General features: G+C 41.5%; 1 long non-coding RNA gene across 1 annotated transcript in view; it reads right to left on the bottom strand.

Annotated features, from left to right (window-relative positions):
• Positions 1-3711: 3711 nt before the first annotated feature.
• Positions 3712-18531, bottom strand: part of LOC149971808 (uncharacterized) — a 467486-nt gene continuing 452666 nt past the window's right edge. The window contains exon 3 of the long non-coding RNA XR_016491689.1: positions 3712-3765. This is a non-coding gene — a long non-coding RNA (uncharacterized LOC149971808). The remainder of the gene's footprint in view (positions 3766-18531) is intronic.

The following is an 18531-nucleotide window of genomic DNA, read 5'->3' as shown; positions in this document are numbered from 1 at the left end:
TGCTCGAATGCATAATGTCAACTGGAAAGTTTGGTGGAGGAGGAATAATGATCTGGGGCGTTATTTCATGGTTCGGAAAAGGCAAATCTTAAAACTACAGTATAAAATGTCAGTTGATGACAATTCTCCCGGATCCGGGAGAGGGAGTTCCAGGAGGTTAACTTGAAACTACCCATCCCGGATCCGGGAGAATTGTCATCAACTACACTAATTAGCATAGCACAACGGTCCAAAAATATTACTAGAAAGTATTCATATTCATGAAATCAGAAGTGAAATATAGTGAAACACAGCTTAGCCTTTTGTTAATCACCCTGTCATCTCAAATTTTAAAACTATGCTTTACAGCCAAAGCAAAACAAGCGTTTGTGTAAGTTTATCGATAGCCTAGCATAGCATTATGTCCAGCTAGCAGCAGGATGCTTGGTCACGAATATCAGAAAAGCAATCAAATTAACCGTTTACCTTTGATGATCTTCGGATGTTTTCACTGACGAGACTCCCAGTTAGACAGCAAATGTTCCTTTTGTTCCATAAAGATTACTTTTATACCCAAAATTCCTCCGTTTGCTTGTCACGTTATGTTCAGAAATAGTGGTCATGACGGTCATGACGATAATATCGACAGAAACATGGCAAACGTTTTTTATAATCAATCCTCAAGGTGTTTTTCAAATATCTCTTCAATAATATATCAACCGGGACAATTGGCTTTTCAGTAGGAGCGAGAGGAGAAATTACTACTTCTGTCTTTTACCCAATAATCACTCTGAGAGCCCTCAGCTGGCCACTTACACAATGTAGTCGTTTACGCTCATTCTTCAACATAAATGCGCGAAGCTACGTCACAATGCTGCAGACACCTTAGGGAATACGTAGAAAGGAACACAACGGTTTCAAAACATGAGTCACTTCCTGATTGGATTTTTCTTAGGCTTTCGCCTGCAAAATCAGTTCTGTTATACTCACAGAAAATATTTTGACAGTTTTGGAAACTTTATCGTGTTTTCTATCCTAAGCTGTCAATTACTTGCATATTCTAGTATCTGGTCCTGAGAAATAGGCGGTTTACTTTGGGAACGTTATTTTTCCCAAAATAAAAATAGTGCACCCCCTAGTTTCAAGAGGTTATTAATGCAACCGCTGTGTCAGATTTCAAAAAAGCTTTACCGAAAAAGCACACCATGCAATAATCTGAGTACAGTGCTCAGAGACCAAAACAACCCAAACAGATATCCGCCATGTTGTGTAGTCAACAGAAGTCAGAAATGACATTATAAATATTCACTTACCTTTGATGATCTTCATCAGAATGCACACCCAGGAATCCCAGTTCCAAAATAAATGTTTGATTTGTTCGATAAAGTCCATAATTTATGTCCCAATACCTCCTTTTTGTTCACGTGTTTAACCCAGTAATCCAAATTCATGACGCGCGATCACTAGGTGCAGACAAAAAGTCAAAAAGTTCCTTTACAGTCCTTAGAAACATGTCAAACGATGTATAGAATCAATCTTTAGGATGTTTTTAACATAAATCTTTAATAATGTTCCAACCGGAGAATTCCTTTGTCTTTAGAATTGAAATGGAACGCAAGCGAACTATCACGTGAACGCGCGTGGTCAGCTCATGCCGCTCTGACAGACCTCTGACTCATTCCCCTCTCATTCGTCTCCACTTCACAGTAGAAGCATCAAACAAGGTTCTAAAGACTGTTGACATCTAGTGGAAGCCTAAGGCAGTGCAATATGACCCCATAGACACTGTGTATTCGATAGGGAATGAGTTAAAAAACTACAAACCTCAGATTTCTCACTTCCTGGTTGGATTTTTTTCTCAGGTTTTTGCCTGCCATATGAGTTCTGTTATACTCACAGACATCATTCAAACAGTTTTCTCTATCCAAATCTACTAATAATATGTATATATGGGCCTGAATTGCAGACAGTTTACTCTGTGCACCTTGTTCATCCAAGCTACTCAATAAGGCCCCCAGCCATAACAAGTTAAAAGACTAGGCAGTGAATACCAACCAAAGCGCATCGTAATTAGCATTAAGCCAACATAATGCCAAAAAATACTATATTCCAAAATGCCTAGGAACCAACCTTATATCCCAGCCGAGCCCCCCATGTTACAAACCGGCTCTTAGCTCAAAACAAAGAGGGAGACAACGCAGAGATAAAGAAATAAGAAACGTATATTTATTAAATAAAGTAACCTATATACAAGTAACAATGGCGTGTTTAGTCAGTAGTGTAAGTGAATGGATGAGTGCATAGATGGTGATAATGAGGGGTGTTGAGAGGTGCCAAAACAAAAACAAAGACGCCCCAAAATGACACAACAAAAGACAACAGTGTGTCTGCATGGAGAGTGACCTCGATGTATGGGGGAAAGGTGTATTTAACCCCGGAACACATCCGAGCCCAGGTGTGTTCCATTTCGCTGAAGACTCTCACAGCTTGGCCCACCGACATCCTATTAAGGAAAGTAAGAGCAGAGAGAAATAATTTGTCAGATAGAGTGGGAGGGTATTCATAATATGTATGCGTGTGTATACAGTGCATCGGAAAGTATTCAGACCCGTTGACTATTTCCACATTGTGTTACCTTACAGCCTTATTCTAAAATATATATTTTTTAAATATCCCCATCAATCTACACACAACAACCTATAATTACATTTTTTCTCATTAAAAACCCCCTGAAATATCACATTTACAGAACCTTTACTCAGTATTTGGATGAACACCTTTGGCAGCGATTACAGCCTTCAGCATTTTGGGGTATAATGCTATAAGCTTGGCACACATGTATTTGGTGAGTTTCTCCCATTATTCTCTGCAGGACCTCTGAAGCTCAATCAGGTTGCATGGGGAATGTTGCTGCTCAGCTATTTTTAGTTCTCTCCAGAAATGTTCGGTTGGGTTCCAGTCCAGGCTCTGGCTGAGCCACTCAAGGACATTCAGCGACTTGCCCCGAAGCCACTCCTGTGTGGTCTTGGCTGTGTGCTTAGGGTCATTGTCCTGTTGGAAGGTGAACCTACACCCCAGTCTGAGGTCCTGAATAATTTTGCACGCTCAATTTTTCAGTTTTTGATTTGTTAAAAAAGTTTGAAATATCCAATAAATGTCGTTCCACTTCATGATTGTGTCCCACTTGTTGTTGATTCTTCACAAAAAAATACAGTTTTATATCTTTATGTTTGAAGCCTGAAATGTGGCAAAAGGTCGCAAAGTTCAAGGGGGCCGAATACTTTCGCAAGACACTGTATGTGTGTATGTATATACTACCTGTCAAAAGAACACTTACTCATTAGAACATCTACTCATTCAAGGGTTTTTATTTATTTGTACTATTTTCTACATTGTAGAATAATACTGAATACATGAAAACTATGAAATAACACATATGGAATCATGTAGTAACCAAAAAAGTTTTAAACAAATCCAAATACATTTTATAGTTGAGATTCTTCAAATAGCCACCCTTTTCCTTGATGACAGCTTTGCACACTCTTGGCATTCTCTCAACCAGCTTCACCTGGAAGGCTTTTCCAGCAGTCTTGAAGGAGTTCCCACATATTCTTAGCACTTGTTGGCTGTTTTTCCTTCACTCTATGGTTCGACTCACCCCAAACCATCTCAATTTGGTTGAGGTCGGGGGATTGTGGAGGCCAGGTAATCTGATGCAGCACTCCATCACTCTCCTTCTTGGTGAAATAGCCCTTACACAGCCTGGAGGTGTGTTGGATCATTGTCCTTTTGAAAAACAATTATAGTCCCACTAAACTCAAACCAGAAGAGATGGCGTATCACTGCCGAATGCTTTGGTAGCCATGCAGGTGAGCCTTGAATTCTAAATAAATCACAGACAGTGTCACCAGCAAAGCAGCCCAACACCATAACACTTCCTCCTCCATGCTTTATAGTGGGAAATACACATGCAGAGATCATCCGTTCACCCACAAAGACACAGCTGTTGGAACCAAAAATCTCAAATTTGGACTCTAGACCTAAGGACACATTTCTGCCGGTCTAATGTACATTGCTTGTGTTTCTTGGCCCAAGCAAGTCTCTTCTTATTATTGGTGTCCTTTAGTAGTTGTTTCTTTGTAGCAATTTGACCATGAAGGCCTGATTCACATAGCCTCCTCTGAACAGTTGATGTTGAGATGTCTGTTACTTTTTGCATTTATGTGGGCTACAATATCTGAGGCTAGTAACTCTAATGTCATACTATCCAGGTCTGTGCCCAAATAATGCAAGCTTTTACTTTTAAAAATACACTTTCCAGAAACAAATCTCTCACCGTTGCCGCTTGTTATAGACCCCGTTCAGCCTCCAGCTGTGCCCTGGACACCATATGTGAATTGATTGCCCCCCATCTATCTTCAGAGTTCGTACTGTTAGGTGACCTAAACTGGAACATGCTTAACTTCTTATGGCTGCAGGGGCAGTATTGAGTAGCTTGGATGAAAGGTGCCCATATCAAACGGCCTGCTCCTCAGTCATAATAGCTAATATTTGCATATTATTATTAGTATTGGATAGAAAACAATCTGAAGTTTCTAAAACTGTTTGAATTATGTCAGTGAGTATAACAGAACTCATATAGCAGGCAAAAACCTGAGAAATTACACTTCCTTCCACTTCCACTTCTAGATTTTCAACCAAGGTCTCATTGAAATTACAGCGAGATATGGATGAGTTTTCACTTCCTACGCCATCCACTAGATGTCAGAAGTCAATAGAACTTTGTCTGATGACTCTAATGTGAAGGGGGTGGTCGATTGACACAAGAAATAGTCACCACAGCCATGAGTGGACCACGCTTTCACCAGGCGCGTTCACAGGGGAAGGACTTGCGTTCCACCGCTCATCTGAAGTAATTCTAATTCTCCGGTTGGAACGTTATTCAAGATATATGTAAACAACATTCTAAAGATTGATTCAGTACATCGTTTGACATGTTTCTACTGACTGTTACGGAACCTTCTGTTCTGAGCGGCATCTCAGATTATTGCATGGGTTGCTTTTTCCGTAAACTTTTTTTGAAATCTGACTCAGCGGTTGCATTAAGGAGAGGTATATCTATAATTCCACGTGTATAACTTGTATTATCATCTACATTTATGATGAGTATTTCTGTTGAAACGATGTGGCAATGCAAAATCACTTGATGTTTTTGGAACTAGTGAATCTAACGCGCCAATGTAAACTCAGATTTTTTTTGATCAAACAAAACATGCATGTATTGTGTAACATGAAGTCCTATGAGTGTCATCTGATGAAGATAATTCAAGTTTAGTGATTAATTGTATCTTTATTTATGCTTTTTGAGAATGCTACATTTTGCTGGAAAATGGCTGTGCTTATTGTGGTTTGGTGGAGACCTAACAATCGTTTGTAGTGAAATCGGACAGTTTGGTGGGATTAACATCGAGAATAGCTTTAAAAATTATATAAGACACGTATGTTTTAGGAATTGTAATTATGAGATTTCTGTGGTTTGAATTTGGCACTGTTTATTTTCACTGGTAGTTGTCATATCGATCCCGATATCGGGATTGCAGCCATAACAAGTTAACACACTGGCCGTCCTACAATCTAAGCTAGATGCCCTCAATCTAAGCTAGATGCCTTCAACACAAATTATCAAGGAATCTACCAGGTACAACCCTAAATCCGTAACCATGGGCAGCCTCTTAGATATCATCCTGACCAACTTGACCTCTAAATACACCTCTGCTGTCTTCAACCAGGATCTCAGCGATCACTGCCTCATTGCCTGCGTGCGTAATGGGTCCGCAGTCAAACGACCACCCCTCATCACTGTCAAACGCTCCCTAAAACACTTCAGCGAGCAGGCATTTCTAATGGCCCGGGTATCCTGGAAAGATATTGACCTCATCCCGTCAGTAGAGGATGCCTGGTTGCTCTTTAAAAATGCTTTCCTCACCATCTCAAATAAGCATGGCCCATTCAAAAATGGTAGAACTAAGAACAGACATAGCCCTTGGTTCACACCAGACTTGACTGCCCTTGACCAGCACAAAAACATCCTGTGGCATTCTGCATTAGCATCGAATAGCCCCCTCGATATGCAACTTTTCAGGGAAGTCAGAAACCAATACATTCAGTCAGTTAGGAAAGCTAAGGCTAGCTTTCTCAAAAATAAATGTGCATCCTGTAGCGCTAATTCCAAAAGTTTTGGGACACTGTAAAGTCCATGGAGAATAAGAGCAACTCCTCTCAGATGCCCACTGTACTGAGGCTAGGAAACACTGTCACCACCGATAAATCTAGGATAATCGAACATTTCAATAAGAATTTTTCTACGGCTGCCCATGCTTTCCACCTGGCTACCCCTACCCTGGCCCACCGCTCAGCACCCCCTGCAGCAAATTGCCCAAGCCCCCTCAAATAAAAATATTTGATATATGTGTTGTCTTAAGGGGGAAGGTGTTACAGGCTTTGTTTTTTCCATTTCTATTTTGAGGTTGTACATTAGGATATTAGCACGTTGCCCGCTCCAAATGGTGTCACCTCTTTAGTCAATATGATTTACACCTGTGCTGGCTTGTCATCTCGTTAGTCAGGTGTTTCACCTGTGCTGGCAAAGATGATATTTAAGAGTGGCTGGCCCGTTGCTCCATTTGGCTTGAGAGATGTTGAGGCTTACCATCTTTATCTGGCTCTCCCTGTTTGACAAAAAAAAAAAAATCTTATTTTCCCTGTTTTCATTTTGCTCCACTGATTTGCTTCCTGTCTTTAAGTTTGGTGTGGGGTTTTATTGTGTTTGCATATTCTTAGGCAAATTTAGTGGGTATCTTTTAGGTACCAGTTGTTGCTAGTCAACTTTCAGTGGACATCCCATGATTGTCTTTCAGAACCTGTCCTAGAACACCACCTATCTGATTTTGTTTGTTGTCAGTGACTCTTTGTTAATTCCCCCTTCTATTTGAGTGACATTTTTGTTTCACTTGCTCGGGAACATAACAGTCCAGGTAGCTATTTGGTTAACTATTTAACTAACTATGTAGCAGTCCTATGGCTTGGGGATAGAAGCTGTTCAGGGTCCTGTTGATTCCAGACTTGGTGCATCGGTACCACTTGCCGTGCGGTACTAGCCCATCCTCCCAGACTTTCTTTGGGCCTGTGTAGGGATCATATCTGGTTTGTTTTGAACAGAAAGGCAGTGTAGTGCAGTTTATTTTATTTTTATGTAAAAAAAAAAAAAATTGTGAGGAAGCGGGAAGCCAATCTTGGAAGCCATGTTGTGGTCAGAAGTGTTTGTAACTAGGAAACTGTAAATGTAATAAAAATAGACAGTGTTTTACTTGCTATATTGCATTTACTTCGCCACCATGGCATTTTTTTGCCTTTACCTCCCTTATCTCACCTCAATTGCTCACATTGTATATAGACATTGTATATATTTTTCTACTGTATTATTGACTGTTTGTTTGGTTTACTCCATGTGTAACTCTGTGTTGTATGTGTCGAACTACTTTGCTTTATCTTGGCCAGGTCGCAATTGTAAATGAGAACTTGTTCTCAACTTGCCTACCTGGTTAAATAAAGGTGAAATAAAAAATATCAATTTTGTCTGTTCTCTTTGGTCACAATGTCATTTTTTTTAGATTTACTGCTAGTTTTAGAATGGTGACTGTTAAACCTCTTTGGGCTAGGGGCAGTATTTTCACGTCCGGATGAAAAGCATGCCCAAAGTAAACTACCTGTTACTCGGGCCCAGAAGCTAGGATATGCATTTGCATGGTAGTATTGGATAGAAAACACTAAAGTTTCTAAAACTGTTAAAATTATGTCTGAGTATAACAGAACTTATTTGGCAGACGAAACCCCGAGCACATTCCATCTAGGGAAACATTTTTTGGGGGTCATTGTGATTTCCAATTATTTTCTATGGGAAACCTGATTTATTGAAATCAAATGTATTTATATAGCCCTTCGTACATCTGCTGATATCTCAAAGTGCTGTATAGAAAACAGGCCTAAAACCCCAAACAGCAAGCAATGCAGGTGTAGAAGCACGGTGGCTAGGAAAAACTCCCTAGAAAGGCCAAAACCTAGGAAGAAACATAGAGTGGAACCAGGCTATGTGGGGTGGCCAGTCCTCTTCTGGCTGTGCCGGGTGGAGATTATAACATAACATGGCCAAGATGTTCAAATGTTCATAAATGACCAAAATGGTCAAATAATAATAAGGCAGAACAGTTGAAACTGGAGCAGCAGCACGGCCAGGTGGACTGGGGACAGCAAGGAGTCATGGTCCTAGGGCTCAGGTCCTCCGAGAGAGAGAAAGAAAGAGAGAATTAGAGAGAGCACACTTAAATTCACACGGTACACTGAATAGGACAGGAGAAGTACTCCAGATATAACAAACTGACCCTAGCCCCCGACACAAACTACTGCAGCATAAATACTGGAGGCTGAGACAGGAGGGGTCAGGAGACACTGTGGCCCCTGCAATACGGTTAGAGGCAGAGAATCCCAATGGAAAGAGGAGAACCGGCCAGGCAGAGACAGCAAGTGATGTTCGTTGCTCCAGAGCCTTTCCGTTCACCTTCCCACTCCTGGGCCAGACTACACTCAATCATATGACCTATAGGAACCAGGCTATGTGGGGTGGCCAGTCCTCTTCTGGCTGTGCCGCGTGGAGATTATAACAGAACATGGCCAAGATGTTCAAATGTTCATAAATGACCAGCATGGTCAAATAATAATAAGGCAGAACAGTTGAAACTGAAGCAGCAGCACGGTCAGGTGGACTGGGGACAGCAAGGAGTCATCATGTCAGGTAGTCCTGGGGCATGGTCCTAGGGCTCAGGTCCTCCGAGAGAGAGAAAGAAAGAGAGAATTAGAGAGAGCATATGTGGGGTGGCCAGTCCTCTTCTGGCTGTGCTGGAACCCTATAGAGAATTTGTGGCCAGAACTGAAAAGTGTGTGCGAGCAAGGAGGGCTAGAAACCTGACTCAGTTACACCAGCTCTGTCAGGAGGAATGTGCCAACAACTGGTAAAATAATGATTTTATATATATATATATATATATATATATATATATATATATATATATACACACAACCATTATTTTACCAGGTAAGTTGACTAAGAACACATAATTTACAGCAACGATATAATGAATTGTTACATGGGAGTGGATGGGGGATGACCAGATTTGAAATTTAGCCAGCCATCTCCCCCCCCCCCCCCCCCCCGCCCCTCTTACGATAAGTGGGATCTTTAGTAACCACAGAGTCAGGACACCCTTTAACCTCCCATCCGAATTACGGCACCCTGAACAGGGCAATGGGATCTTTTAAACCAGAGGAAAGAGTCCCTCCTATTGGCTCCCCAACTCCACTTGTAGAGTTCTGGGAGGGTTTGCCATGTCTGTGTAAAGCTGATACAAAGCCAAACAGACAAACGTGTCAAATGCATAGAATGTGAGTCTGTAAATCTTTAGGTGAGAGAGAAATAGGAAACCACAACCATGCTAATTCAACTGGAAAAAAAAGTAGTGATCTGATAATGGTCAGTCAGCACTAAACGTACTCCATTGGGATGGAGTTGAGATCATTAAGCTACACTAAACCAATAGAAAAATGGTTTAGAGTAGAAAAACAAAAGAGGGCATAAATGTCATGTAGGCCTAAATAATTATGTGTATTCTAGAGAACGACCAATATGTATTTTTTTCTGGCTGATACTGATACCAATTTTGGGGGTTCAAGGAGGCCAATGGCCAATATTTAATACAGATATATAATGTCAGTACATTTCAAAATGTTGATGACACCATTTCCCAGAGAAAGGCAATAATGCCTCAATTTTAAAATCAAACAAATGACACTATGTTTACAAATCTAAATATCTTGAAAACTGAGTTTTGCCACCCATCGCTGGCAACTTTCTTCAGCAAAGATGTCTGACAAAAAACATTACTCTGGAAGCAAATGTATAATGTCATAATGAGCAAAAAAATGTACAATTGAGAGGAATATGTTAATGTAGAGACAAACGATTGTGCATATTTTTTTGTCATGAAGTTAATTTACAAAAATCTATATTTAGCAAGTTTTTTTTCAGTCATTTCTAATACCAGGTATCACATTCCATTCTGTGAGTGATGCTGTGTCTGCATGTATGTATTACTATTATACACTTCAACAGTGTTTACAACTCCTGCGACATCAATGATTATGCAAGACTAGAAACATTTATATTTATTTATTTTACCAGGTAAATTGACTGAGAACACATTCTCATTTACGTCAACAACCTGGGGAATAGTTACAGGGGAGAGGAACGGGGATGAATGAGCCAATTGTAACCTGGAGATGATTAGGTGACCATGATGGTATGATGGACAGCTTGGGAATTCAGACAGGAGACCAGGGTTAACACCCCTACTCTTACAATAAGTGCCATGGGATCTTTAATGACCAAATGGACACCCATTTAACATCCCATCCAAAAGACAGCACCCTACACAGGGAATTGTCACCAATCACTGCCCTGGGGAATTGGGATATTTTTTTGACCTGAGGAAAGAGTGCCTCCTACTGACCCTCCAACACCACTTTAAGCATCATCTGGTCTCCCATCTAGGGACCAACCAGGACCAACCTGGCTTAGCTTCAGAAGCAAACCAGCAGTGGGATGCAGGGTGGTATACTGTTAAACATCATTTAAGTAAAGGCTGATTTGTAATTCATATATACAGAAAAAATGTCAACTACACTTCCTATGCATATCTAACTCCCTTCATCTGTGTTAATCTGAGGAGGTTGTCCCAGCCAAGTGGAATGACTGAAAACAGGGCAGAAAAGTTTGGTTGTCACCAGAGCGGTTTAGAGCATATTACTCTTTGCCTGTGAATAACCAGACCTTCATGCTGAATTCTTGACGCACAACCGAAGGTGCTGCCATATCCTGCCAGCACTCCCACAAGCGAGCCACTCTGGTGGAGAATGAAGTGTGGAAGTGAGCGAGGAACGAGATGGGAGTAACAATCCAGGCTATTTGCTCTGAGACTGGCATAATAATGTAATGAAACAAGCAGGAAGCAGGTTTCAAACCCTCAACATTCTAGCCCGAAGTCCAGCACGCTATCGACTGTGCCAAAAATGTCTTAATTGGGTTTGGGGCCGATTGTGGCTAAAAACAAGTGGAAAGGGGAAAAAGCATAGTTATTTCTTTTTCACAAGCGCAGCAGGCTGTGAATTATGCTAACAACGTTTCTAGGATGGGCTATTAGCTAAACAATAGACTATTCAACCTTTACTAAGCCAAGCTAGGTGTGAACCCCCCCCTCCCCAATTTGAGCTAGGTGTGAACCCCCCCCTCCCAACTAGCAACAAATCATTTGTATCTACCTTTCCACATCTACCTACACACGGTTAATGTTCTGAAAAAAAAGAAATGTGTATATATATATATATATATATATATATATATATATATATATATATATACTGTATATATATTGCTCATGGCTTCCTAGTGGTGCAGCAGTCTATGGCACTACATCTCAGTGCAAGAGGCATTACTACAGTCCCTGGTTCGAATACAGGCTGTATCACATCCGGCCGTGATTGGGAGTGCCATAGGGTGGTGCAAAACATCTGGGTTTGGCTGGGGTAGGCTGGCATTGCAAATAAGAATTTGTTCTTACCTGACTTGTCTGGTTAAACAAAGGTTAGATTTAAAAAACAATTGGTGGCAACCGCAACGCAATCAATAGGAGGTGAACAGTGACTGGTGCTGAAAATATAGCTAACTTGTTATGCAAGTGTTGGACACCAACAGATGGAGAAAACCTACACCAGTCGAGCAATTCGTTTCAGCAATAATCTTCATTTTAATTTGACTTTACAGACAATGAGGGCTTAATTTGAGTCTATTTCTTCCAAGCCAAGACCTATATAAAATAACAGCCTAATAGAAGTAAGATTGTCAAAAATGTAGCATCCTACATCAAATCATTTAAAGGAAAAAAGTCTGCACGTTTGAACCTAAACAATGTAAATAATAATGAAAAGCGCACATTTGTAAATCCCAAACTCTAATAGTAATTGACATTGTGGTTACAATAAAGAATGTAAACAAGATGCTGTGTTTTTTTACAGTAGTGATTGACAACTGGAGGCATTTTGAATGCAGGCTTTCAAACACTTGTTTTTCACAAGTGTACTGTTGCACTGTAGCAGGTGTAGCCCATCATGCAAATGTTTCCTATTAGCAGGACAATAGACTTTTTATAGCCCGGCTACTGTTGTGAAAATCCCTCAACTTGCAATGTATTTGGTGTTACATTTCTAACTCAAAACAGCAGTACAGTATTTCTTCTCATCAACATCTTAATGCTTTCGTTAATAAAATAACGAGAAAAAATACATTCAAATGCAGATGTTTATTTAAACTACATTTCAGTCGCACATCCACCCAGCTCCACTACCACAGGTAAAACCTTGCTGAGATGATCAATAGCCGAAACATCTTGATGGCCTTGACCAGCTCATCTTTGCTTGTCGGCTTGGCAGAGTTACGGATGAATGTTTTCAGTTGATGCCAAACAAGTTCGATCCGGTTTAAATCAGGAGTTGAGCAGATGCTTGGTACTCGGCTTGCTTGATTGCTCAAGGGCCATGGTTGATTTGTTTGTGAAGATGACGTCATTGAATGTCTCACCAGCTTTGATCCATGCCTGGGCCTGCAGGACACAAAGTTCTTTGTTTGTCAGACAAATCATTGGGATGAAACTACAGAACAGTACAAAACAAGCGAACACAGGGTTCTGAGAATTAAAAAAAAAATAATATATATAAAACATTACTTACCGAGCCTTTCCGTAAGTCCACACAAGTTTCTTCAAATGTCTTTTGACGGTGATTAGAGCGATGCTGTGCTATGATGCCAGCAGATTACAGATTGCCATTGCCGATTGCTCATCATCTTCATTCATCAGTGAGTTGATGGCTTGAATAGTCTCGCTAGAAATGAAATACAATGTAAACATGTGCAGCATACAGTAAAGACCAGCAGTCGATTTACGCATTATTTTCAGCATTATTAGGCCTACTTTACAGTATTGTCGTCGACTCTACCAGTTCATTTTCCTGGGCTTTCGAGTTTGGCGTAAAACAAGCATCTGATGATAGTGTTTGCGAATAGCACTGTCCGTTACCAAAATCCCCAAGTCTACCAGTATTTTTGAAATGATTCCAGTAGATTTTCCATTCCTTCTGAATGCTCAATTAAATTAATAGAGATCCTAATCATGGTGCTAGAGTATGTTGTCCAGCATAATCAAAGTGAGGACATTCGGCAATCTGCTGTATACCTATTGTAACCTGAAAGTCACACCTTTCCTCACCCCGCCCAAAACTCCACCATTTAAGGATGATCAATTGAAACAGGATGCACCTGAACTCAAATTTGAGTCTCGTAGCAAAGGGTCTGAATACTTACTGTACCCGTCATAAGTTTGGACACACCTATTCATTCAAGTGTTTTCCTTTATTTTCTACATAGTAGAATAATAGTGAAGACATAAACTATGAAATAACACATATGGAATAATGTAGTAACCAAAAATAAGTGTTAAAAAAATCAACATATATTTTATATTTGAGATTCTTCAGTAGCCATCCTTTACTTGAAAACAGATTTCCACACTTTTGGCATTCTCTCAAACAGCTTCATGAGGTAGTCACCTGGAATACATGTCAATGAACAGGTGTGCCTTGTTGTTGAATTTATTTCCTTCTTAATGCATTTGAGCCAATCATTTGTGTTGTGACAAGGCAAGGGTGGTATACAGAAAACATCCCTGTTTGGTAAAAGACCAAGTCCATATTATGGCAAAAACAGCTCAAATAAGTAAAGAGAAACAACAGTCCATCATTACTTTCAGACATGAAGGTCAGTCAATTCTGAACATTTCAAGAAGTTTGAAAGTTTCTTCAAGTGCAGTCGCAAAACCCATCAAGCTCTATGATGAAACTGGCTCTCATGAGGACCGCCACAGGAAAGGAAGACCCAGAGTTACCTCTGCTGCAGAGGATAAATTAATTACAGATAGCTGTACTTCAGATTGGAGCCCAAATAAATGCTTCAGAGTTAAAGTAGCAGACACATCTCAAATTCAACTGTTCACAGGAGACTCTGTGAATCAGGCCTTCATGGTCAAATTGCTGCAAAGAAACCACTACTAAAGGACACCAATAACAAGAAGAGACTTACTTGGGCCAAGAAACACAAGCAACGGACATTAGACCTGTGGAAATCTTTCCTTTAGTTTGATGAGATTTTTGGTTCCAACCACGGTGAACAGATGATCTTCGCATGTGTGGGTCCCACCGTGAAGCATGGAGGAGGAGAAGTGATGGTGTAGGGGTGCTTTGCTGGTGGCACTGTCCATGATTTATTTAGTATTCAAGGCAGACTTAACCAGCATGGCTTCTGCAGCAATACGCCATTCCATCTGGTTTGCGCTTAGTTGGATTTTCACTTGTTTTCAACAGGACAATAATCTAACACATCTCCAGGCTGTGTAAGGGCTATTTGACCAAGAAGGAGAGTGATAGTGTCACGTTCTGACCTTAGTTTCTTTGTTTTATCTTTGTTTTAGTATGGTCAGGGCAGGAGTTGGGGTGGGCAGTCTGTTCTTTTTTCTAGAATTTGGGATTTCTGTGTTTGGTATGGTTCTCAGAGGCAGCTGTCAATTGTTGTCCCTGATTGAGATCCATACTTAGGCAGCCTGTTTTCACCCTTGAGTTGTGGGTGATTATATTTTCTGTTTAGTGTGTGTTGCACCTGATGGAGCGGTTTCGGTTGTGCTTTTTGTTTCTTTGTTAGATGTTGTTCAGTTGAAATAAATAACATGAACAAGTACCACGCTTCGCTTTGGTCCTCACCTTCTTCCTCCAACGACCGTTACAGAATCACCCACCAACCAAGGACCAAGCAGCGTGGTAATGGGCAGCGGCAGAAATCTCAAGACTCATTGACATTGTAGGAGATTCTGGACGGCAAGGGACCCTGGGCACAGGCTGGGGAATGTCGCCGCCCCAAAGCAGACCTGGAGACAGCGAAAGCTAAACGGCGGTGGTATGAGGAGGCAGCACGACAGCGCGGCTGGGAAGAGAGGCAGCCCCAAAAATGTATTGGGTGGGGGGCACACGGGAAGTGTGGCTAAGTCAGTTAGGAGACCTGAGCCAACTCCCCATGCTTATCGTGGAGAGAGATGGACCGGGCAGGCACCGTGTTATGCCATGAGGCGCACGGTGTCCCCGGTGCGTAGGCATAGCCCGGTGAGTTACATAGCAGTGCCTCGTATTGACCGGGCTAGAGTGGGCATCGAGTCAGGTGCCATGAATCCGGCTCAGCGCATCTGGTCTCCAGTGCGTCTCCTCAGGCCGGGGTACATGGCACCAACCCTACGCATGGTGTCCCCGGTTCGCCAGCACAGCCCAGTGCGGTCGATCCCACCTCGTCGCACTGGCCTGGCTACGGGGAGCATCCAGCCAGGTAGGGTTGGGCAGGCTCGGTGCTCGAGACCTCCAGTGCGCCTCCACAGTCCGGTCTATCCGGTGCCTCTTCCACGCACCAGCCCTCCGGTGAGAGCCCCCCGCACCAGGCTGTCTCTCCGTCTCCTCCCTACAGGTGCTCCCGCCTGTCCAGCTCTGCCAGAGTCTCCCGTCTGTCCTGAGCTGCCAGAGTCTCCCGTCTGTCCTGAGCTGCCGGAGTCCCCCGTCTGTCCTGAGCTGCCGGAGTCGCCCATCTGTCCTGAGCTGCCGGAATCGCCCGTCACTCCGCCCGTCATAAACTTTGACGAAAGATACATATTTTACATATAATTAAAGATACACTGGTTCTTAATGCAACCGCTGTGTCCTATTTTTTTTTAAACGTTACGAAAAAAGCATACCATGCAATAATCTGAGACGGCGCTCAGACGTAGACAATATTTCTCCGCCATGTTGGAGTCAACAGAAATACGAAATTACATCATAAATATTCCCTTACCTTTGGTGATCTTTCATCAGAATGCAGTGCAAGGAGTCCTACTTCCACAATAATTCGTTGTTTTGTTCCACAATGTCCATTACTAGTGTCCAATTAGCTGCTTTTGCTAGCACGTTTAGCTCACATGTCCAAAAGCTGGCGCTGGAAAACTTCAAAAAGTTATTTTCCAGGTCGAATAAACTGGTCAAACTAAGTAGAGAATCAATCTTCAGGATGTTATTTTCATATCTATCCAATAACTTTCCAACCGGAGCATTCATTTTTGTCTACAGTCATGGAACGCAGGCGATATTAACAGAAAATTGCGCAACCAGGAAATGGCATTCTGCCAGGCCAGTGACTCATTCCCCTCCCATTTGGTCAAACATCACACTAGAGGCTTCATTCCACATTCTACTGACTGTTGACATCTTGTGGAAGGCGTAGAAAGTGCAAACAGATCCATATCTTGTTTGGATGTGGACAGGCGATGACTTCAAAATCGACCAGCCTCAGAATTTCCACTTCCTGTTTGGAAGATTGCCTGCCCTATGAGTTCTGTTATACTCGCAGACATAATCCAAACAGTTTTAGAAACTTCAGAGTGTTTTCTATCCAATAGTAATAATTATATGCATATATTATCATCTAGGACAGAGTAGGATGCAGTTCACTATGGGCACGCAATTCATCCCCCTATCCCTAACAGGATATTATCTTCCTCGAGACCAGTGTCCCATCCAAGGGACGGTTAAGCTAACATAGGCTAATGCTATTAGCATGAGGTTGTAAGTAACAAGAACATTTCCCAGGACATAGACATATCTGATATTGGCAGAAAGCTTAAATTCTTGTTAATCTAACTCCACTGTCCAATTTAGAGTAGCTATTACAGTGAAATAATACCATGCTACTGTTTGAAGAGGGTGCACAGTTTTGAAGTTATTAATAAACAAACTAGGCACATTTGGGCAGTCTTGATACAACGCTTCATTGGATCAGTCTCAGACGTTGCACATGCACTGCTGCCATCTAGTGGTCAAAATCTAAATTGCAACTGGGCTGGAATAATTCATTATGAATTATAACTCCTCCACACGCTTTTTCAGTTCTGCCCACAAATGCTCTATAGGATTGAGGTCAGGGCTTTGTGATGGCCACGCCAATACCTTGACTTTGTTGTCCTTAATCCATTTTTCCAAAACTTTGGAAGTATGCTTGGGGACATTGTCCGGTTGGAAGACACATTTGTCACCAAGCTTTAACTTCCTGACTGATGTCTTGAGATGTTGCTTCAATATATCCACATAATTTTCCTTACTCATGAAGCCATCTATTTTGTGAAGTGCACCAGTCCCTCCTTCAGCAAAGCACCCCCACAACATGATGCTGCCACCCCCGTGCGTCACGGTTGGGATAGTGTTCTTCAGCTTGCAAGCCTCCCCCTTTATCCTCCAAACAATTCTATTTTTCTCGTCCACATGTGCAGTTTAAAACCGTAGTTTGGCTTTTTTATGGTGGTTTTGGAGCAGTGGCTTCTTCCTTGCTGAGTGGCCTTTCAGGTTATGGCGATATAAGACTCGTTTTACTGTGGATAGAGATACTTTTTCCTCCAGCATCTTCACAAGGTCCTTTGCCGCTGTTCTGGGATTGATTTGCACTTTTCGCTCATCTCTAAGAGACAGAACGCGTCTCCTTCCTGAGAGCTATGACTGCTGCGTGGTCCCATGGTGTTTATACATGCATACTATTGTTTATACAGATGAACATGGTACCTTCAGGCATTTGGAAATTGCTCCCAAGGATGAACTAGACCTGTGGAGGTCTACAATTATTTTTCTGAGGTCTTGGCTGATTTCTTTTGATTTTCCCATGATGTCAAGCAAAGAGGCACTGAGTTTGAAGGTAGGCCTTGAAATACACCCACAGGTACACCTCCAATTGACACAAATTATGTCAATTAGCCTATCTGAAGCTTCTAAAGCCATGACATAATTTTAAGGAATTTTCCAAGCTGTTTAAGGGCACAGTCAACTTTATATATAAACTTCACCCAATGTGATACAGTGAAATAATCTGTCTGTAAACAATTGTTGGAAAAATTACTTGTCATGCACAAAGTAGATGTCCTAACCGACTTGCCAAAACTATAATTTGTTAACAAGAAATTTGTGGAGTGGTTGAAAAACAAGTTTTAATGACTGCAACATAAGTGTTTTTACACTTCTGACTTCAACTGCAGTTTCCTGAAACGGGACACATATGTGGGAACTCCGTCAACACTGTTGTAAAAGCATTCCAGGTGGAGATGGTTGAGACAATGCCTATAGTGTGCAAAGTTGTCATCAAGACAAAGGGTGGCTACTTTGAAAAATGTCAAATATAAAATATATTTTGATTTGCTTAACACTTTTTGGTTACTACCTGATTCCATATGCGTTATTTCATAGTTTTTATGTCTTTAGTATTATTCTACAATGTGGAAAATATTA

The sequence above is a fragment of the Oncorhynchus mykiss genome, chromosome 25 (assembly GCF_057628025.1).
Source record: "Oncorhynchus mykiss isolate SJ-2025 chromosome 25, ASM5762802v1, whole genome shotgun sequence".
Taxonomy (NCBI): Eukaryota; Metazoa; Chordata; class Actinopteri; order Salmoniformes; family Salmonidae; genus Oncorhynchus; species Oncorhynchus mykiss.
This window is presented reverse-complemented; position numbering and strand designations above follow the sequence as displayed.